The sequence below is a fragment of the Typopeltis vanoorti genome, chromosome 1 (genome assembly GCF_054136105.1).
Source record: "Typopeltis vanoorti isolate ZY-2024b chromosome 1, IOZ_Tvanoo_1.0, whole genome shotgun sequence".
Classification (NCBI taxonomy): Eukaryota; Metazoa; Arthropoda; class Arachnida; order Uropygi; family Thelyphonidae; genus Typopeltis; species Typopeltis vanoorti.
Genome location: NC_143549.1, coordinates 145,883,847 through 145,908,746, shown reverse-complemented (window position 1 = coordinate 145,908,746; position 24,900 = coordinate 145,883,847).

The window sequence follows — 24,900 nt, the reverse complement described above, 5'->3', positions numbered from 1 at the left end:
TCAAAGATTTCTAATTTCAAGACGATGGCACACTATATTGACGCTATAAAAATTGGAATAACATGCAAAAAATTCATTATGGGCTCATGAAGAAAGGAAGGAGTTTTCAAATTAGCTTGAATTCACGGCATCGAAAACGAGATCACTTTTCACATGCAACAGCGTTACTATTTTTCTGCTCTTGTTTTGTTTATACAGTGTGTTTTATTATGACTTTTTCTTGTCTTTTTAAAGAGTTGCAACTTAACTTCGTTATCATTAACATACAATTTCATTTGGTCTTCTTGTAGTTGTTTCTTTTCCGTCATAATGCTGTTTATTCAGGAATCCTGTTTTATCATCGCTAGCAGTGAAGGTATTTACTCGGATATTTGTGCTTCATTTTCTGAAATTCTGATGCGGCCAGAGTGAGAATATGAATTTTTGGAGGATCAATAGAGGCCTTTTGATCCTTTGGTTTGCAAACACTTGGATTTGAATCAGGTCTACGATGCGAAAAACCTCTATCACGTCTTAGCAATCAAAAAGGTGAATTAGCTTGTCTCATACGGAGGTAGAGGTTTTTTCTCTCGGAAACTCAGGTTTTCATCTCAAAAATGAAATCTGTGGCTTGAATACACACATATCTAGTATATGTGTTCAAGGAAGGCGACAGAAAACCACCTTTTACTTAATTATTATTCCCTGGTAAAGCAACATTACTATTCTAACCAATATTCGAACGGACATACTCTAGAAGATAGAGATATGCCAAAGAACGAGTTATTGTTTTTGCAGAAACTGTGTAGAAGAATTACTTATACTTCTAGCTACCGATACACCAGAAGAGCGGAATGTTTATTTTTATATTCATCTCACTTTGCGCAGGTAATCCTTAAAGATATGCGTGCGATTCTTTAATCGCACGCATACAAGTGCGATTCTTTAATCCAATACGCATTTTCCACTCCTTCCTTTTGGAAATAACTGAAATACAACTCATACTGCGTAGTAGATGTATTTCCACATTTTTAACGGTTATCTTTAGAATTCTGGTCCCTGAAACAAATTATTGACACTTTTTTTTAAAAAATCTATCCGATCATATTCTTCTTGATTTCGTAACCAATGTCATTTTCTTGGCAACCTTCAAATGACCAGAATTATCCATCCAGAACGAATACATATGATTTAATTAGAGCCAAGTGGATCAGCTGGAGATACAATTACATAGAAGGAGTGATTAGGCAATACATAAGTTACTGCACTAAAACAGTGTCTCATTGTTTTTGTTTTTGTCCTTCAACTTCGAATGTGCAGCAAAGACCAGCTGAAGTGTTCAACCTGATCGATTTCACACTGGACAAAATATTCTGTTTGTATACTTACCGCCACCACTTTAGTCAAGAACAAATTCGTGTTTTTATCAGTTTTATATAATCTATTGAAACTTTGGGGAAAATTCATTGTGATAAAAGAAATAGAATAATTAGACCAAATATCGATCGAACAGAGTAGAATATTTTATGTTATGAAATTCATAAATAAAAACATTGTTTTATAGATTGTCACATTGGTTTTAATTAAAATATAATTAAAATTTATAAAATAAAATTCTTTATAAAATCATTTAAAATGTTAATTACATTAAAAGAAAAATACATACATGGTTGTGTAATTTAGACGGTAGGGATGACAGGATTTTTTGAGCCAAACTTGACGAGCCAAAATGTGCAAAAGAGAAATATGTTGAGAATGAAGTTCAGATTTGAGAACTTAAATACATCCATTCATTAGCCGAAAAAAAAACATGAATATAATCAGTAAACAAAGAAGTCAAATTCATAGTCAATTTAAATATAAAACTAAAAATTTGGAAAACTAAAAATTAAAGAACAAAAAAGAAAAAAAGTAGAAATATATTCAGGACCAGCAACATTACAGTATGCTAACTGCTTCGTGGGAAAACGTTGTCAGTTGGTGAATAGCGCAGTCTTGTTTTGAGTTAATACGTCAGCCATTTTAGTGGTTAATTAATGCAACAAATTAAAAATACCTCAAACCGATAGACGTCCTTCAAATTCCAACAGATTTCTAATACGAATGCTCTTTGCATTTATAAAGTAACTGCAATTAGTATTTACTTTATAAATTAAATATAAATATTGCTGCTTGAGAAGGATACATATGAAAATAGAATTCACTTACGAAAGAAATAAAAAAAATTCCTGAACAAACGCTGCTGGATTTTTTATGAGATCCAACTTTTCGAAGCACTTCTAGTCCAATTCAACCTTTAATCAAAAACGCGAACACAAGTAGAATGCACCATTTTTGGATATTGTGTCTACTTTACATGCGAATTGACACATAGGAAATATCAATGCATGATACTTCGGAGGATTTTGCTCATGTTCGAAACTAAGTTTCAAAGTCCAACACTGTTCGTATACTTAATGGGCATTTGTCATACGCCTTTTTAAAAAGTAAAATATTCCACTGAATGTTGAATGTAAATACTACTGCCTAACAGAGAAAGCAGTTACAATTAACAGGCAGTGTTATTTGTTGGACGTCAGAGTAATCAAGGCAGATTTTAGTCATAGATAAAACGGGAAGGGGAGAAGGGTTCGTTTCTGTTTTAGCACCCTGACATTTCATGACTCAGTTATCCTGGAGGGATAGACGGAGATGAGTACCACTTTTTTATGAATACCTCATTTTTTCGTACTCTTTTCACTCCAGGCGGTATTATAAAAACAGTGCTAGAAAATTCAATTTTTGCTTTCCCACGCCTAACAATGTGTGTTATCAGCTTGGGTTATCTGTCGATTACTGGAGATTAGCTAATATAGAAGAGATTTCCTTCCCCCTATTCTGCCCCAATAAGAAGCCAATAATGAGAGAGAGAGTGAGAGAGATAACCTATATATGATGAACGTTTCCTCTTGTTGGAGTTACTGAAACATAACAGCATTATATCCAAGACTAGCACGTCAGATAACTGAACCCAAGGTTAGGCTGTTATTGTTTTATCCATAACTAAGTTCTGTTAGTTTTTTTTTTTTAACTTTTTAATTTCGTCTTCCTTACTTAATTTCTCTTAGTTTCGTATGCTAAACGAACTTGAGAGTTTTTTTTTTATGGAACTTGGTATTTCTTTATAAATACATTAACCTAAGTGAAAATAATCTGTGATTCAAATTTTAAAAATTATATATGCTTTGATCAATTATTTGTGAAACTTCTTTATTAATATCCTTTTAGAAAACAATATAATAACTGATAACTGAAAATTAAAAAAAAAAAAAACAGATCTTTTTCATAATACAGACATTGCACACACCGATACTTAGAAGTACCAGGTTTAGTTTATTTAAAAAAAAAAAAAAGATGTGTTTCAATAATTATACTGTGACAACACGCATGGCTATTCAAGTTCTATTAAAATTCTATTTATCTAACAAAAACAAACTATTGAAAATATCACGAAATGGAAAAGTTGGGAGGTGGGGCAGTCTTTTCTAATAGCATTTCCAAAGTTTTTATTTATTATGTAAATCTTTCTATAGCCACAACAGAAATTAATAACACTAAAATTTTAATACACTTCTAATACGTTTTTAGAGATTTTTCCTATAATATAAAAAATTCCTAAAATGTACGATTATCTTACTTTCATAAAAAAAAAAAAAAAAAGAAATTGTCAAATTATGAAATTCTTAAGATAATGACTAATTCCAATTTTCATATTGCATATTGAAATCCATCTTGAAATATCTAAATGGGTATTTAATCAAATAATTCTGACTGAAAATAATCAAGTAAGAAATCTTAATATCTAAAGTTTGACAAGATGCTTTATCTTGATCTTGATTAGAAGGCCTTTCTGCAGCATTGAAATTTTAGACATATATCTTAAGTGAAGGATCATAATATCAGATGTTTCTTACACTAATTTTGAAATAATTTTCCATTGAGTTGAATACTATGGTGTACTTGACAAATACGAAAAATAATATTTTACCTTATTTTAAGCAAACAATAAATGTGTGCCAATGAAGATCTTCAAATCTAGGTTCGTGCATCATAACAGCAAGTGATGTCGCTACAAACTGCTTTTAGTATTCTATGATAAACAGCGCACTTTTTCAATGTATATATTGCATTAATTACTAAAACAATTCTTGCTCTGGCTGTTGTTAATCATTACTGAGGTTTCATTAATGTGAAGGTAAACTAGTGTGCATAGAGGAGATAACTCGATAACAGATTTATTTCTCATATGCAAGCAGAAAAGAACGCCTCCGTAGAACAGGTGCAAGGATTTTGATCGCCTTTCGAGAAAAAACATGAGTTCGAATCACGTCTAGGAAGCAAGGTACCTTTATAACGGCTTTCTCAGCTAAAGTAAAGTAACCTGTTTCCTAAGGACTTTTCTGCCAAACTAGCAAACCCACTAGAAGAATATAAGCGATTAACAAACATAATATATTGATTATAGTCTTAGTTACTTCGGCCATAATTCACACAAACGAAAGCAAGTAGCAAAACGGTGTTATTTTCATCTAACAACCAGATTGCTAGATCTATCCATCATTCAACCAGCCTGAATTTTATTATGTAATATACACAGCAGAAACAAACGCTATGTTCTCAAAAGTATGCTAAAAGTGGCTGAGTTTTGTATCCCATGTTCTGTCATATCGAAAGATGTTATAGAGATGATGGTACAATGCTGAATTGATAATTCAGTTTCTTGGATAGATTTTAGAAACTCGAACTGTGTTTCCATGACTATTCTACTATTGGAATCATGAATACTCAAGGATAGCTGTATTCCAAGTACCTTCCGTGAAGACGTCGCCTAATGTGGTCTACTTAATACCACAGACATACCCTAATCGAAATAATGCTGTATTCCAAACGTGATCTAGATCTATATCTCTCTTTGATGGAATATTATCCTTCAAGAGAAACCAAGAAACGTTTCTGGAAACTATTTGCTAGAATGTTCATGTCTTTTTATATTTAAATTGTACATACCCACCCAGAGAGAGAGAGGTCTTGCAATTATTAACACAGAGAAAAAAGTCAAGCAGTAAGCATGTATTTCGCGTTTCAAGAAGTCACTGAAAAAGGAAAAAAGAATAGAAAAGAGATTGAGCTGCGTTAAAGCAAAACCAAAAATAGATGGTTAACTTTAGAATACATGACTTACCGCAGAATTCTAAATACTTAGGGAATGGGAAGAAGTCAGAGGGGAGAAATTGCATTTGAAGAAGCCTCGGAAAACTATTTGCTGTTTCACAAAAGATGAAAAGTCTACTTCGAGGGTCTCAGTTGAAAGAAAGTGGAGCCATAGATGTGAGTTACCGGTAAGGTTATATGAATTACGTTTCACAATATGCCAAAGATTAAAAAATATATGTTTGGTTAAATAATAATTGAAGTTTATTTAAATTAAGGGGATATTAATTCCCACATTGTTTTAAAACCGAATAAGAAACTCAAGCCCTAGTTTACACGTAGTACAAACTAGGGCAACTCGTAGCAAAGGTGGAGAAAGTTCTGATCGCTGTTCTTAGTATTTTCCATAATGTAAAACCCATCTCCTAGGAGATGTATGATGTTATACATTATGGTGGGAGGTCACTACCCAGACCGGTTTCGATCTTTATTGAGATCTCATCAGTGAGTAGCTAGACCAAAGTATAATACTAAGGGTATAGCCAAAAGAACTTATATACCCTGCTATACGAGTTGTCAAAAAGGTGCACTCACAAATTATTTAAAATATAAAGAGACAATAGGCTTCATTTCGGCATCGCTAGTAGTCGCCGAAACTAGCATTTACGATAGTTTACTAGCGTACTTTACGCTAGTAGTCGCCGATACGTTTATAGTTACTATATTCGGTATGAAACTCTTTGATTCCGATCTTTGAGTTTCTTATTCGGTTTTAAAACAATGTGGGAATCAATATCCCCTTAATTTAATAATGTTTACAACGCCGAAATGAAGCCTATTGGCTCTTTATATTTTAATTAATTGAAGTATTGCATTAGAACTCTGAAGAACAACATGCAACCTTTTGTTGGAAAGAACTTGATTTGACGTCAAAGACATGGAAACTATTTTCTGTACTTTTTAACGAAACTTAGTTAGCTAGGCAAGATATTTACTCTATACAGATCTAAATGTTTTTATCCTTATAAGGACTGGCTTAAAGGGGCGAAGCAAGAATGCTTTTCATCTTCCCCGTTATCTGTAGAGGACAGTGTAGGGATAAGGTGTTATTAGGCAATTAAAGCTCTGATCATGGCAGGAGGCTTTGGTTAGGTGGCTTCGGTAAGGAAATGATTTCTCGTATTGTGAAATCGATGTTATTAATAAGAGAAAATAAGAGAAATTGCTCTTTGATTGTCAGCTGAGTTTTCCTGTTTCTTATTGGATATGTTTAATTGGTTTAGTTTCCAGGTGAGATTGGAGGTTTAATTTAATAAAGTCACGAATTTATGGATCCTCCTCCAAACGCATCTTAGGTAAAATCTCTTAGTTTCTGAAATCAGAAAATCAGATTATAGCAGATGAACTTCATTCTGCATTTCTTTCAGAGCCAAAGTACCATCGCTCGCCTAATGTACAGCTCACTCAAAGAAGATCGTTCTGGGTTGCTTAGAATTACTAAACACCAAGAAAGCGGCCAAGAGTAGTGAGTTCTTAAACTGATTTGTCTGTTTTGTCAGGAAAAATAGAAACCATTTATTGCCTTAATTACATATCTATTGTCCGATTTCAATCTTGGTAATTATAAACTATGGAACTCCAGATGTTCAATGATAATGTTGTTGAGATTATTGGTCAGTCAAAAAGGTTTCTTTCTTGAATAACTTTGTTTAAAAGTGTATTACCATTCAGAATACTTTATTTCTCTTTCTAAATATATTTTATTGTTTACAACTATGATCTTCCATATCGAAGATGAGGTGAGAGCAGAATCTTTAGGACATCGAGAAGGGCAGAAGACCAGGACTAACCATCACCATCACCGACACATCAACACGAGCTTTTATTCACAAAATAAAACATCTTTAATTTAAATATGTATAACAGCGTATGCTAGCGATATTTCACACAATGATTTGAAAAACGAGTTTCAAAAAAAAAATCTTATATGAAAAAAAAGTTTGCCAAGAACTGAAAAAACAGAGATGGCTGCAATTTAGAATCTGCAATATGGCTGACATTCTTGTTCTTTTGTTATTACTTTTTATTATTATTGATACAATCATCTCTGATGTTGGATGGTGAAATTTCAGGGTCGATTTTATATTTCTAACAATCAGGACAATGTTTTGAATGTAGCCATCCAAAATTGTAATCTTCAAAGGAGCCAAGAATGAGAAGCCTCATGCTTCTCATTCTTGGCTCCTTTTTTTTCACACATTTAGATGTTTTTTGGGGGAGGAGAAGAGCATTGACTTTTCAGCAAAAGTAGATAATTCTGTGCGAAAATAAATGGATAAAATTAGTGGAAATATGCGACCTATAGTAGTGTTAACCGTGCAGAAATTCTCGGAGTACCTGAAGCAATATTAAAAAACAAATGTATTTTAAATAACCGAAGTCAGTTAAATGGCGCTACTTGTTTCAGAGGCAGGAGTTTACCTTACAATTCTTTCTTATTTTTTATTTTAGTCTTACTGGGGTGCATTTCTTAGCGATTGTTTGAATCCTGCGATATGTAGTATTCCCGGAGGTAGAAGCAAGAAAAAGGAAAAAGAAAGAGGAGGAGCAGGAGAAGAAAAAGAGAAGAAAATCAAGAATTTTTTATACCCTTTTTTCTCCCTATTTACAAAGGCTTCTAATTCATTCATTAATTTAATTTAGCGTTTTAAACTAGGAAAACTGCTTTTGTTCAGGATTTCTGTCAAATTAAAGTGCCAGATCAATATTTGACTCTGAATAGGAGTTACAGAAGAGATTCAAATTGATTTGGTCCCTAATGGTTCATGTAATAAGAGTAGGCAGCGATCCACTTGTAGTACTTTGCTTAAAAGTCACTGCCGTAAGTCTACGTAGGGAGACAACTATTTTAATTTGTTGTTATTATTTCTCAGCATAAATTCATCTGTTATACGAAAGATACAGTCGAATTTCCGCTATGACATTAGAGTGGATAAACTAGCCCTATCTGAAAAATCCCTATGAAGTTCATACCCTCAGGGGCGTAATGCGAATTTAAACTTGTTGATAAACTCTCTCTCTCGCAAACGATGGTCATTTTTAGGACACAAGATAAGCACAAATATACGTATTGTCGTATATATGAAGCATAATAATATATTAATAATGAGTGTATTGAATTATTTTCCAAGATTGACTCAAAATGGAGCAAAAAAAGATGAACCATTCGTCAAATTAATTAGTAGACGATCATTACTTTTAAAAATAATTATTTAAAACAGCTTTTTGAAATGAAAATACAGAATTCACGCACAGAAATATTGCTGTTTGCAGCAATATTTCAATAGTAGGACACAACTCATAAGTTGTACCCAAATGCCATAGCATTAGTATTCAGGGCCTCCTTATCAATTACATGTTCACGATATTTTTTGAATAGGCTTTAGGAACTCGCTGTTATCTCTGAAAGGTTTCGTCCCACGTTCTCTGTTTGCAGATGTTGCCGTCACTAATTTTACTAGAGTGAAAGAAGGGGAAAAAAAAAGACTATCTCGAAGAAGAAGATTGTCCTCACTTATCTCTTATGATTCTGAGGCCTTAAACAGTTTGAAATGCAAGGTGTTAATCGCTACTACTGTTCGAGAATACTTCTTCTTAGTGAGTTCAAAGATTAATTAACGGAGTGCAAAAGTTTGCTACCTGACAGATGTTGGGGTGTAGGTCACCACATGGCACGTCTAGTTCGCCGATAAATGGCGTGCCGGTTTAGTGGCGCCGTTATTAACACCTGTTGCTGTCAGCCACTGACAAGCCCTCTATTTGACGGGTTATGATGCTGTCAGTGGACTCATTATTAATTGTTTTACGGCCTTGCTCTAAGAAACGGCGGCTTACAATGCTAACCGCTAATACGGAAATAATAGAGAAAGAAAGAAAGAGTCGGCAAGTGTGTAACTCAGTAAACAGAGATAAATACTAGTACTGAGAATAAACTAGAATTAAGAGTAGTAATTTGATAACGTTGTTCTATCAAATGAATAGCCAAATGACATATTTGACAACAGAGTCACTTTGCGATACGAGTCGCTGAATAAAAGGACGAGTCATGAAACAATGGGATAAGATGTTAATCAATGTTTCCTCTGTAATGCAAGCGATATTTAAACTAATGAATCTTGTTGATTATAAGTAAAATAAAAATAAAAAATAAAAGTTGCGTTATTATTTCTAAGAGAATTAAAATAAATTACATTCGCAAACGTTCAAAGTTAGTTTAATGGTTATACTACGAGATCAAATAAGTATTAAGCAAAACTTAATACTTATTTGATTGCGCGAAGTATTGCGTGTAAAATGTACAATGACTTATCCTAGAGCTTTTTTTTTTTTTAATTTGAAAACTTCCTATAAGCATTAGCCAACCCTGAACGAGTGAAGTACGAGGCTAGTTCATGTTTTCTAAAAGTTTATTTTAATTTAAACAACCATAAGCGTTATCTTTTTTGTCCATTGAGCTTGATCATGTTCCCTGTCAGATCTTAAGAGCAGGGCACGGATTCTGGACCCTTAACATCCCCATAGTATTAAATATACTATATGTTTGAATCTTCCGCAGGATTCGCATAAAAAAAATTATCGAAATATCCTTAGAATACATCGACGCGTACAATGTTACACGCAATTTTGCAACAATTTATTTATATCAATGTTTACATATTCAAAGTTCTACAAACATTTGGCTATAAATTTAAACGCAGAATTTGGGTTAAGACACACATTAATAAAAATATTCTTCTTCTACTTTAGCTAGTTGAACCTCAAAGGTAAATTGTATATTAAAGTACTAATAAAAGATTATATTATTTAGCAAGTAAACTGTATATTCATTTGTCCATAGACATGAATTTTGGGACACCGAATCTCAAAATTCGGTGTCCCAAAATTCACGCAAGAAGTAATTTTGATAGAAAACACAGGTTTTTAATTAAAAATTGTAATTTCTTATTGATTCATAAAGTATACAGTAGAGGGTTATGCGTGGAATAGCATACCGGGTAAATGGCCTCCACGGCTTTGCTGCACATACGCACTCTTTTGTCGAAATTTTCCATGACCGTATTGCATAAATGTGGCTAAATTTCGTTGATACAGCGCTCGATTCCCTCCTTCAAGGCGTGGGTGGTCGTGGGCTTGTTCGCATAAACCTTAGACTTCAAAAAACCCCAAAGAAAAAAGTCCAACGGCGTTAAGTCACATGATCTGGGCGGCCAATTCTGATCACCAAAACGGGAAATTACACGACCAGGAAATGACTAATGCAGTAATTGAATTGTTTCTCGGGCTATATGGCATGTGGCACCATCTTGTTGAAACCACATGTCGTCCACATCCATATCTTGCAATTTAGGCACAAAAAACTGGATTATCATGTCGCGATAGCGAGCACCATTAACTGTTATTGCCTTACCAGCCGCATTACAGATGATGCCTCCAGCCCAAAATCCTCACCAAACAGTGGCACGTTGTGGATGCATTTGTTTCTCAACAATCACTCGTGGATTTTCTGAACCCCAAATGCGACAATTTGGTCGATTAACGAAGCCATCAAGATGAAAATGAGCCTCATCGCTGAAGATGATTTTGTTCGAAAAATAAGCATCCACTTGTTCCATAATCCATTCAACGAACTCTCTTCGCTGTGTGTGGTCAGTAGGCTTCAGTTCTTGAGTCAATTGAACTTTGAAAGCATAAAGATGCAAATCTTTCGTGAGAATACGCTGTAGAGAGCTTCTCGAAATGCCCAATTCAAGACCACGGTGCCGAATTGATGTTCCTGGACTCTCAGCAACACTCTTACGAACTGCTTCGATGTTTTCTGTTGAACGACTTGTTGAAGGACGGCCAGAGTGTATAAGATCACTAATTGATCCAGTTTCCTTGAATTTTTTAATTAATCTTTTCACAGTTGATGAAGTTAAATCACTATTCCGACCTATTTTGTATGAAAATTGCGAACTGTAGCTGCCAAACCTTCATTATTTTTAAAATATTGCTCAACAATGAAAATGCGTTGTTCTTTCGTGTAGCGCTCCATTTTTAATAACCCTGAATTGTCAGCTGTCACGCTGTCTTTTTTTTTTCTCGTTGGCAACACTTTACCGCACAAATGGCGCTAAATTTAAATCTTGTGTGAATTTTGGGACACCGTATATATTCACGAGAGACTTAACATGGGCGTCGTAGCTGTTTTCGTCGTAATGCATGATAGCAAGACGAGGAACGTAGCTTAAAATTGAACACCGTAACCTGATTTCTGCATATGAAGTGTAGTGCACCGAAAGAAAACTCATCGTCATTCGGTAGAAAGACGTAAGAGCCGTATAACGGGATGAGGTTTAGGAGCTGCGTTAGCTAACACTAGGACAAATATTCAAGATGGAAAGAGCTGAGTATCCATAGGAGTCAACTACAAACTGCAATGATTATCGCGCCTTAATTAGAGAAGACAAATTCATTAAACTGTCACTCTCCGAAAGTTTAACATCTACCTGTAATGCCACCGCATGCGCCCAGAGATCTGGGTATCAATTGGCCCTTCCGCAGAATCCTGATTTTGCATTCATTCATTTGTATATTTTTATATCACTGAAGAAGCGTTTCTGGCTCTTTCAGTGGTATAACTGTAAATTAAATTGATTTGCAACCAGTGATGATGTGCACGCTGTCGTTTCCTAATTAAAGACCCTTGACTCCGTTATCATCCAATTTGGAAAATATCTTAATGACACAATGGGACAAATACACAAACACTTTTGGCGACTACGTAGAAAAGTGATGTAAACAAAAGTTATCTTTTATGTCATGGATGTCATCTACTCTCAATAATGTCCTTCACGTGAATGGCTGAGCGGATGTCGCCTGCGATCTGCAATTAACAAGCAAAAGGTGCAAATCCTATTTTAGCATGGATGTTTGCCATGGTTATGGAGGACTTTTGTCATCTACTTTAAACCCAACAATCTGCTTACTGGTGGCCAGAAAAAGTTCATGGCTATGTTGTTGCGTAGGGGGGGGGGGGTAGTTTGATAATCTCAGATTATCAAACTACAACGGAAAATATGCATGATAGTAAGTTCACAACCCTTCTTGGGTGGGTTTCAGGTAAAAATAAAATACCTTACTTTTTTGAAGCTTCATGATCATAATTATTATTATATATATATACACATACACCATCCAGTCAAAATATTACGACCACTTCCGTTATTCATTCAGCCATTCTACTTCGCCAGGTGACAATAGTATTACGGGGTAAGTTAGTATTCATGATACTGGAGGTATGTATGAAGTACTGTTCAATCGAAGTTGCTGGTCGAAATGACCAAGGGACGTGGTCTGACAGATTTCGAAAAATCGCACGATAGTAGGGTGTAATTTAAAAGTATTCAGGAAACCGCCATCATTACAGACTGTTCTTGGAGTGCTATAGTTAAAGTGTTCCAAGAGTAGAATGATAGGCACCCACACGCCATCGATGCTCGTGATGAACGCAAGTTGACCTCGTCTTGTGTAAAATAGCTGACCAGGTAATTCAACCCGGGGAGGAATCATATTGTTTCTGAGACCACAGTCCAATCTATCTACCTTCCAATATATGTTCCTCCGTCTGAAGTAGGAACCCAGATCAATGTACACACTGTCACACACTCACAAACTTCATCAAACTGTGATTTAAAATCAAAGTGTCCACATTCACCACACTTTCAGGCAATGCATTCCACTCACCAACCACTCTCCAAGCAGAGACCCAACTCTTTTCTCCCTTGCTCACTCCCTCCTTATACAGCTTTCAGGGATGGTCTCTTGTTCTACTCTTACTCTATGAAAAATCTTCACACTCACCAACTCATATGTCTCAATCATTCCTCCATCCCTTCTCCTTCTCCTGTTCACGAGGCTTTGGAAATTACTTTTCCTCAGACTATTAAGCTGCCTTCATATTCTAAATTGTAAAGACTAGATACAACATTAGTCAATCTTCTGTGGATCATGCATAAGAAAAGCAGGTGACTAAATTTGTTCACATTGATCAATATGATGCTTAATCAAGGCTTTAAACGGAAAACCGTAACCTCTTTATTTCTGTATGCTTATGCCTAATCATTGACGACTAGGTCAACGATTTGCATCTGAGATCAAGGAAGCATTCAAAACTAGAAAAGGTGACCTTTTCGGATGAATCTTGTTTCCAACTATGCATGTAGACAGTAAGTGGATGGTCATGCGAAAACCTGTGAAGAAACATCATCTCTATGCAAGGGTCCAGTAGAGCAGTCAAGAGATTGCAGCGTTATGTATTATGTAACAAAATTCCTGATATCCGTCGACCGTTTGCTATGAATGCTATAAAGTATTTATCCATCCTGGATTATCATGGTGAACCACATGGTACGTCTGTTCTAGTAGGATAATGATTATAATGCCATGCCGCTAGTATCGTTCGAGAGTGAACAACTGAATACCACAGACATTTCCAGGTCTTAGAATGGCAGCGGTATTCGTTGTATTTGAATCTCATGGAACATTTTTGGGATTATGTTGATTGAGAGATTTGGCGGTTGAATCCTCTAGCCCAAACGCTGACACATCTGCGAGATGCAATCCTGAAGACGTGGTACAGCACACATCCTGCAGCATTCAAAGGTTTTATAGAGGGTCTATAAAAGCCACGCCGTGTAGCGGTAGTTCTGGTAGCAACAGAAGGACCTAGGAACTGAGAATGATTTTGATGGCCATGTTGACAGAGTAGTTTGTGCATTCACCCTACAATCGTTTACAGGCAAGTGGGTCGAATCCCACCATAGGCATCTATGTTTTGTGTGCTTAGGTGTTCGATGAATTTCATCATCCGGTGTAAGGATGATGAAATTCATCCAACACCTAATTCAACACCTTACACCGGATGATGAAATATGGTGGCATATTTCATCATCCGGTGTAAGGATGATGAAATATGCCACCCGGTTAAAATGGCCTAATGTGGTTTAACAAAGTTCCATATCTGGTCTGTATATCGATGATTCCGAATTAAAAAGCATGTTGCCTCTTTCTTTTGGGCGTTAGTATGACTAACGCACAAGAGAAAGAGGCTAATTACCGGCCTGGTTGACCGAGTGGTTAGCGTATAAGCTCTTCAGACAAAAGGCTGTGGGTTGAATCCCGCCGTGGGCATGGATGTTTGTGATTGTCTGTCTGTCTATGAAAATATTAGTGGTGGTGGTGGTGGTGGTGGTGGGCGGTAGATGGTGGTGGGCGGTAGATGTCGTTGGTGTAGTTGAGGTTCGTTGTAGTTGGTGAATTGAGAGAGAGAGGTAGAGTAGGTGCTCTCCCTCGATGAGTCTTTGGACTTCCTGGAAATGTCACATAATAATAATAATAATAATAATAATAATATTATTATTATTATTATTATTATTATTATTTTCGCCATTCTTCCTTCCTCTAGCTATATATCATTGTTAGATATCACGGGTTTGGCTCCATACCGTAAGTACCATTTCGCTAAGAAGGTGCTTCCAGACGTGTTGAAATGGGATTCTGTGCAGACAAGGTTAAAATTTTCCATCTGATTTTCCTGAAACCGTTTCGGAATAAACGATGCATCGTTGTGTTGGAAGAGACACGAGATATTTCAAAACAAATACAATTTTTCGTGTAAGTTTGTTGACAGATGTAAATCCAATATTTCAAGGATAGATTGGGTTTTTTATAATTGTTTCCAAGGCATCTAAATCTACCACTCGTTAGATTTAGATTCGGCAGTACATTTCCTACGAATAGCGATTCTGTTCTACACCTTGTTTATCTAATTTAGAGGAAGGAAATATCCGAGTTTTTGAGAATCTCTACGTTCTGAAAACGACACATTTATTCTCCATTAAAAAGTCATAGAATTCTTTTCAAACAAGAGAGTGCATATAATTCTTTCGATTACACCAGAAAGGCGCCTCACATTTCAAGAAAACTCAGCCACGTAACTGAAATTAACCGTGATAAGACGCTTTATCATATCCTTTATCATAAACTTTGTATAAGTAAAGATGAAAGTTTAACATGGCTATCATTACATTATGTGACACACGACAACATTTTATAACCTTGATATTAATTGCATTTCTTGCTTTCATCGTAGTGCAACCAAGATTGCAATACTCACTAAAGGAAAGAAAAAAAAAAGTTCGTGGATGAAATTTTATACAAATGAAAAATCCTTCATTAATGAAATTGATTCTGCCAGTGATATTTAATTTTTTTTTCTTTTTAACAAATATTGTTTTTATAAAATTCAAACTTTGAGTTCGAGTTCACCTAACCCTGTAGAATTCTTCTACACAGACGTCCCAATTAGACACATAATAACAAAAACTTAATTTTATTTTACTTAATGCACTATGTTTTTCAATACATATTTTCTTGAGACTCTATCATCTATCCAAAACTGCAAACATGATCGATATACAAATTCATATTCAAAAATTACGAAAACAAATACCTTATCAGACCAGTGGAAAGAAAACATGCATTCAAGCATTTTGTTAATTGCAAGATGTAACGATAAACTAATAATAAATGAGTGCCAATAAACTGCCTATTACCATAGATATTGACAAATCTGGTAGGCAATCTGTCGTCCTAGTTAACCTAATGAATAGCGTTTGCGCTCCCCAACGGTGTATAGACTTTATGTCTTTAGGTGGGAGATTGTGTCGTTACCAGGTGTGAGAACACGAATTATTTACCCTTCTCTCATTCAGGTCATTAATGCACTATAATTTTTCAACCTTTCATGGGTGGGATTGTCGTATTAAAAAATTGCCAATACAATGAAAGAGCGATTATAATAATCGCCTCAATCTTATCTGTTACTACATGCAAGAAAATATTCCAAAATTATTAATGCAATTATCAGCTCAACCAGTAGAAAACTTTCCCTATGGTTTGAGAAAACAGTAACAAGTGTTCTAAGTAAGATAAGTTATTTCTTATTAACATTGCAGTGCCTTACAACCTAGATGCTATGTCAGGTATCACAGAAATTATAAATAATGCATGCCTGACATTAGAGGTACAAAGTAGCCTGGGAAAGTTGTTGAACTTCCAGCTGCTATGCCTACTTAGCTGCCCGAATATCCAGATTTAATCGATGTCAAGGACCATAACTCAAACGCTGTGTGTGTCTCTGTTGACACCTTGCAGATCAATATAAATGACTGTGTATTCAATCTGCTTTAGGCGGGGGCTCTAACTAAGATCGTGCAATTGTCCTTTAACTCATTCAATCTGATTGAGGTAGCAGAACTGCTCGTTTCTCTACTCCCTCTTGTCTTATTAATAATTGTCATTAAGAAGTGTGGCTGCACACAGACAAGGCCGCCAAGGTATTTCTTTTTTTACTTTTTTTAAAGTAACCTGGTGAGCTATCCACTTACACAATTACACACACTTCAACTTGCTAACTTATCACCCAAAGACGGTCCCAATCTGAAAGACAGCAGACCGCCTCCTCACATTTATTAAGCGTCGTGCATTGAATTCACTCCCCCCACCGTCCTTCACTTAGAAATGTAACATAGCACGAAGAGGAAGGCAATCGTCGACAGCAAAATGTCATTTAATACACACGACCACACCCCCGTGTCGTAAAAGATTCCTTCGCCCCACGTTTGCTACTTGTGGTGTTTGAACTCCTCCCTACGTTGAAATTCACCGAGTGTGTCATTTCCATTTGTTTTCCTCCGCGGTACATACTCCTTGCTAATGAACCAATACCAATAACTCTTAAAGATAACAATCCTCACACAGCAAATAGATACTTAAACTTCGATGGGTTCGTTTCTCCCTCCCTTCTATTGATTAGACAGCACCAATTATTAATAGCGTCAAGTAAGGTCATAGTTGCCTAGTCGGGGTTCAGCAGACTTGCTGTTGAGCACTCTATCATAGATATCTGAAAATTTTTATTTCAATCTTTTCATGCATGTATAACAAATCCTCGTAAATAAGCAATGAATTCCATTATGTTGAAAAAAAAACACATTGTTAGTATTGTAAATGTATTTAACTTGTGATTATTTTTTAATATAAATCCCACAAACTCGAGAGATTACAGACAATATAGCTCATTGGTGCTATATGTGTGGGCAGGCGTAAAGTGAAACGACATAGTGTGAGAAAACGGATGTAGCTGTAACTAAGAAGACCAGACAGGTAAGATCCTCCTAAATAATAACTGTAAGATGACTTTTTTTTTTAACTTGAAGATGATTTTTTGAATGGGAGTCAGTTTCAAATAAAAATGACGTGGACAGATTTTAGCATGCGAGATGGGACAATTCGAATTATTCTGTCATTGATCCCATAAAAGTTTTAGTAGCAAAGAAGTAGAGGAAATTTCTAATCATTACAAATCTATTGAAATGCCCTAGCGAAATTTAGAGAAAAAGAAAGAGCTGTTAATAAAGACAAGTATCTGCTGGTCAGGACGCGTATCATTATCAATGTCATATTCTAACATAAACAAAAGTTTATGTAGTATGCACATGCGCGGGAAGCAAACATTTTATTTATTTTAGTATTGTTAATAGTGGACCTTCAAACTGGTCCAAGATACGAGAATCTACAATGTGTTGGAAGATAGAAGCAGCGATTATAAATGTGTTGAAAAGAGAACGAATTAAAACTCAATTAAAATTATGACAAAAACTCGAAGAAAAGAGAATATTCAGGCTCTCATGAGTAATTTTGAAATTTTGAAGAATTATTAAATGTAGTAAGAAATTCTTTGAACATTAGTGGAAAAATATCCTGAAGGAATGTATATCAGTACGAGGTAGAAAAAGCCATCAGAAATCTGAATTTTGAAACGAGAGCAGTGGAAATGATTCCAGCATGAAATCCTGAACTTTCATGGTAGAGCAGTGGCTAGCTACACTGAATATTGAAGAAAAGATGAAAATCCAGAAGACTTGGTCACAAGGTCAAGTTCAAGATTAGGAATAGAGCAATCAATTTATAAAAAGGAAATAAAAATGAAATAAAACATAAATAGAATTGTAGAGTAGTTTCCCAACTAAGTTTTCCAGCAGGATAGAAATCATTGTTTTGAAAAATCTAAAAGAAACTGTTGTTACAAAATAAGAAATGTTGTTGAATAACAATACCAGAATTTTACCTTATGAAAAACAATCAAGAAAACAGCAATACAACAAGTATATTACCTGAATGAAATCTTTTACTTTTCTAGCGAAAATATCCATCAGCTGGACAATTACCAATCTGTGATGTACTTCATCCATTCTATTAACACACGTATTGATAATAATTTCACTAAACTGTGATGATGTTATATTTCACCCCAGTGAAAAACAATGACTTAAATTAAAAATTATTTTTAAATTTAAATAATTCATTTATTAAGAAAAAAAAATACTTACTGCAATTTGTACTATATTAGTATTAAAAGTACGAATTGCAGTAATAATTTGCAGAAGGAAATCAATGATACCTGTTTATCCATGGTGTTTGCTTACTTGGGAAAAAGGAGTAGCTTGGTATCTTTAACACACACACACACACACACACACATATATATATATATTACAAAAAATTCTTGTAATTTCCTACAAATTAACTTGCAATACGTTTTTGACAAAAGTTAAAAATCGTAGTTAAAGACGTTGTTAAGGAATTAATGTACACTGTTTACAGAAAACTATGCGGAAAGACATTTCAGTATGGAATATGTCCACCCCGAACTGCGATGCAGCTCTCGCAAAGGTCGTACCATGTTTAGCACCAAGTGATTCAGTTCTTTAGGCAAACTGGACCACTTCTCCTTCAGAGCAAGGATAAGGCCTTGTTTGTTATTTTAAGAGGAATTTCGAGCAGCAATGCCTCTCCCTATTGCGTCTCAAACGTGTTCTATGAGGTTGAGATCTGGCGAGGGTGCTGGCCACTCGATTCGATTAATATCTTCGTTCTCCAGAGGTGTATCTCTACTGCTCGTGTACGATGTGATGTGGCATTACCATCCATAAAAACGAATTCTTCGCCTACACGAAACAATCGAACATGACGTTGACGAACTTTTGCAATATCGTTCGCCAATCATAGTTCCTTTTTTCCCAGCACTTGCAGCTCGGTGCGTTCATTAAGCGTAATGCTTCCCCACACCATGACCCAAGCACCGACGTATCTATTCCATTCATGAACATACTCACGATGGTAAGCAGTACCACTTTCACACAGATCAAGTGTAGTCTAGAATCGGAGGAAAAACCTCTCTATCTGAAAGAGTACATTAGCCTATTGGTGCCTTGTCCAATTTTTATGAATACAACACCACTGGAAACGTGCTCTGCCGTGAGCTATGGATAAAAAGACGCAGACTACAGGCCTTCGGGCGTATAAGCCTACTTGTCGCAGACGTCTTGCCATAGTTTGTCGTGAAATCTGCTTAACAGTGCTTGAATGGATATGACTTGAAAGCAAACCTGCCGTGCTGCGTCGATTGCGTTTTGCTGTTGTAACCAAAAATCTGTCTTCATGCTCCGTGCTAGAGCGAGGACGACCTCTTAGAAAATGTCTAGAATGCAATCCGTTGGTCGGAGACGTTGTCCAGGGTCTGGATACAACGCTATGTGAGATTTCAAACTCTCTGGCAATATCAGTAATTCTTCGACCTTCTTCAAGCTTCCCAATAATTCTTCCCCACGTGAAATCATCTAGATGGTGTCTTTGAGACATTACAACACATCAAAGTTTGCAATTTTATTCCTTCAAAAAGAGCTTCCTTCAAACATAATTCGCTTAGTGCAGCCTTTTGCCTTTTATGCTATTGAGTGCTACCACGTGACCGCTTTGGGAACGATTCGAAAATTTTGTGTACCAGCTTTCTACTTGCAATCGTCAGTTGTACAAATTGCTATAAACTGATTCGTCTGAATTTTCTGTTGTAATCTTCAGAAATAGTGTTGGTCCTTAGGTTTTGGACACCAGTGTATCAACGACCGTGTTTTGAATTGTGATTCATGCATTCAAAATATTTGTTGAACTGTAATATGACATGATGTGTGGAAAGAGAGAAAAAAATAGTCATATTAAGTTACTTAAAACAGTATAAAAATAACACAAAAGCATTGAGTTCAAAAACAGTTTTATTGTAATTTAATGTGGTACGCAAAACCAATTCGATCATGCAGACTTGAAGCAAAATTCCAGTATTATACTTTGGAGCGGGATGATTATTTCGGTCAACGAGCAAAGATTAAACTTGTTTCGATCAGTCAAGAACAACTGTTTATCATTTATAGTTATTTACTTATTGCCTATGAGCAAGAAATTTCATGGCTCAGCCTGTGTTAACGAACCCGTTTGATTGGAAAGACCTGAGTTCGACCTGTATCCCGTAAAATGTAAATAATTGCTTTAATTGACACTGAAACTATAAAATGTATGATGTACATTGTGATAATAACAACGCAATAATATTATTCTGGAAAGAAAAGAGATCGCAATGCTGTATTATTTGCTGATGTTTTTCATAGACTATATTACCTTGCTTTTGGTGTTTATCATGACAAAAAATAAAATAAAATAAACTGCATACACTTTTAATTCTCAATTAGTGAAATTATAAGTTTGTTTTGCTATAAAATCGTGCAAAAACAATTTAGCAATCAATTTGGAGATAGCATTAGAAGTGGAATTTTCCAAGTGATTCCTTGTCATCATTGCCCTTCAACATTTCTCTGATACCTTTGTCTATGATTCTGAAGAAAACATAATTAATGATAACCTGTTTGGGTTGTGTTTAAACTGTGTGATCAAACCAATAATGATAATAATAATGATAATAAATTTATTTATTTTTTTATTGAGCTCTCAAATATTTACATATATACAATAATCATCTTGAGTAATATTCAGTATATTATTTTACAAGGTTCAGCACTAAGTGCTAGATATAATGAAATTTCAATAATAATGATGATAACATAGTTTGTTTGCTATCTTTTAAAATAACAATCACAGTAATAATTTACAATTATATAGTTCAGAGTTACACAAGTTATGTAATATTACATGTAGTTTACTATTTTTTTTTTAAAGTTTGAGAAAGAGTGATTATACAACAGTATTTACACATGTGCAATTAAAATATTATATTTCCTATTTCTCACACACATACAATGTAAACTCATTATTTACATATTTTTTAATAATAAGAATAATTTATTACATTATTTTTTTCATGTTACGTAGTAATATTATATTAATGATATTATCACATAATGATCAGTATCTTCAGTATCTTCTTTATTGTTATATACTTTACTGATTGTTTTGTTACATTTCTGCATTTGCTTATAAGGATTACTTGTAGATGGGTGAGGCAAGTTAATCACACCTACTTCGAAGCTTGGGTTAGCTTTTATGAAGGGAGTGGGATTTAGCTTTCACTATTTATGTTGTTGTTACTGTTTATGCATGGGATGTGGGCATTGGATGCTGGTGATTGTGACGGTGTATATTAGTGTTAATGGTGTATTACCTTTGTTGGTATATTTTCCAGACTTCTTTTTTTAATGTTCTGTAGTTATCTATGTATTTTAAATTTCTTGGTAGGTTGTTGAGTTGCGTGGGTATCTGATGTGATCTCACAGAAGAACCGTATGCGTTGTTGAAGGATGTAGGGATGTAGAGAGTTGTTGTAGGTCGTGTTATACGATATGTGTCTCTGTTGTTTCGATAGGTGATGTTGAAGTAATTCCTTGTTAATGTCATTTAGTGTTTCAGGTTTTTAATGCTCAGAATTCTGCGTATCGCCATGTGCTTGTCGGATATTTGTTGTTGCGTGTAAGGTGTCCAGATCACTGTTGACATGACTTTCCTGTGTAATGTTTCTAATTTTGTTAGGTAGCTGTTTGATGTGTTTGCATAGACTGTTATTCCGTATCTAAGTAAGGATTTGCAGATACCGTGATATGGGAGTTTTTTCATGTTCGGTGGAATAATGTCTTTATCTGGGAAGAGATTTGCTGCGATGATCCGGAATTTGGTGTGTAGGTATTCTATATGGTTTGTCTATTTAAGGTGGGAATCTATATAGGGACCGAGGTATTTTGCGTGTGTTACAGGTTTGATTTCGGAACATTGGCAGGTATTTTTGTTGTTAATGCAGCGGTATGTGTGACAGTGTATCGATAGTGATTTGGGGCGTATGATGATTCTTGGGTTGTGTATTATCAACAGCTATGTTTTGGTGCCGTTGATTAGAATTGCGTCTTAGTGGAAGTATGTTGTGATTTCATTGAGGTCTTGTTGTGATTTGCAGAGAGCCGTGTTGATGTCTGTGTGGATTGCTAGTAGTGCAGTGTCATCTGCGTACTGAAATATTTGACTTCTTATGGATATGTTATGAACATCGTTAATGTATTTGTTGAATAGAGTAGGTGATAATACGCACCTTGAGGAACACCGTGTTTTATTTGTATACCCCGACTGTGACATGTACCTATTTGTGTTACTTGTGTTCTGTTTGAGAGGTAGATCTTGAACCATGGATGCAGTGTTCCTCTTATACCTATTGAGTATAGTTTGGTGAGTAGTATGTCATGTTCAAGTGTATCAAATGCTTTGGTGTCCAGCAGTATAAGGACAGCGTACTTGTTTTTGTCGAGAGCTTTGTTTATTGTGTCGGCGATGTCTTCTAATAAAGTGATGGTGCTTTTTGTTTTTTAAAAGCCGTATTGGTTTTGTGAGATAATGTTGTACTTCTGTAAATAGTTCTGTAGTCTGGTGTGTGTTATTTTTTCTAGAATTTTTGAGATGACTGGTAGGGTAGCTATTGGTCTGTAGTTCTGAGAATCGTTTCTTTTGCTGTTCGTATATTGGCGTAATTATTGCAGTTTTTAGTTGTTGTGGAATAATGCCTGTGTCGAATATTATATCCACAAGTCTCAAAGTATTGGATTCATTTGTTCAAAGTGTGTTATAAGGTCTGTGAGGCTTATTTTGTCTATTCCTGGCGTGGTCTTTGGTTTTAGTTGTAGGAGAGCTTCTTTCAATTCCTGTTTTGTTACGGGTGGAAAATACATCGTTTGTTGTTGACTTTGTGTCGGTAGTTTTTTTTGTTGATCTTTGGTAGTTTATCTTTATTGAGTTATATGATATTGTTTGTGAAAGCATGGTTGAATGAGTCTGCTAGTTCCTCTTCGTTTGTGTCCTGACCGAAGCTTTTTGCAATAAAATCTTGTGCTGAAGTTTTCTTTTTTCAAGTTACTAATTCGTTGAGTGTGGCCTTCATGTTGTCGTTATATTCCATGAATTTTTGGAAGTAGTAGTGTTTTTGTTGCCCTACGAATTTTTGTTGTTAGTTGATTTCTTGTGTTTTTGTATAAGGTTTGTAAATGTGTGTTACTGGGTGACTTTTTGAGTTTTTTTTTCCCATAGATTTTCTTTTACAGTAATACTATTTAATATGTCGCCATTTATCCATGGATTGTTGTCTGTTTGTCGCCTCGTTTGTGTAGGCTTTGTTGCTTTTCTGTATATTTCTGTGAACTTTAGTTGAAAATTCTCGTATAATGTTACAGGATCGTTTACTTTAAGTAGGCAATTCCAGTCTGTATTTTTTATTTGGTTATCGACAATGCTCTTTATATGATCGAGGTTTGTCGACTTTTGTGGTGGTGGGAGGGGGGTAGGTAACGTAATAAAACGAAGTTGAGACAAAGTAGTGATCGGCAATTTTTACGTTAATTATTGATGATGTATATGTATGGATGGGAGCCCGTATGTTGATATGATCAATGCATGATTGTGCTAGTGAGTTATTGGGTATTTCTTCTCTTGTTGGGAAGTTAATGGTAGGGTTTATGTTGTACTGACTTATTATATCAAGATATGTGTTAGTGGTTGAAGAAGCGTGGTCAAGAGTATTTATGTTAATGTCTCCTATTAGGATGAGCCTGTGTGTTGTACGAGGTTCGATGCTTAGCCATGCTTCTAACTCATGAAGAAAGCTGAGTGGATTATTATCTCGGGTATATATATTGTGTTTATTGTGTATTTGATACTGTTGTGGCTATTTGTGATTTCCAAAATTATTGTTTCCGCATGTTCGAAATGCGTTTGTTTTTCAGTCAAGTTGTATTGTCTTTGATAAATGCCACGATGCCACCTCCTCTTTTGTTTAGTCTAATAAATTATAGGTTTCGTAATTATTTATGTTGTATGCGTAAATTTCTGTGTAGTTTATTGCAACTTCGATCAGTATTAGCGCATCTATGTTTATCATGGTGTAGTTGAGCTGTGTTATCAATGTAAGCCAGCGTTTTTTTATACTTCTTATGTTTGTGTGTATGATAGTGAAGTTGGTATTGATGGAAATGTTGTCTGACCATTTCTTCAAAGAGTCAAAGAACTTGAAGTTTATATTGTCTGACTGGATATGTTCGCCTATGTTTGAGATCTCCATTGTATAGTTTTTAAGTGATTTCTAATCTTGTTCTTAAGGATGTGTGAAGAGTTAGTGTATTATATTGGTAAGTTGTGTAAGTCGGGTTCACTTGTAATGATATAAACTCGAGTGTTTTCATTCTTTCTCATAAATATCTGACTTAGTCCACAGGAACTTGTAGTTTTTCTCTGTATTTGTCTTCCTTGCTT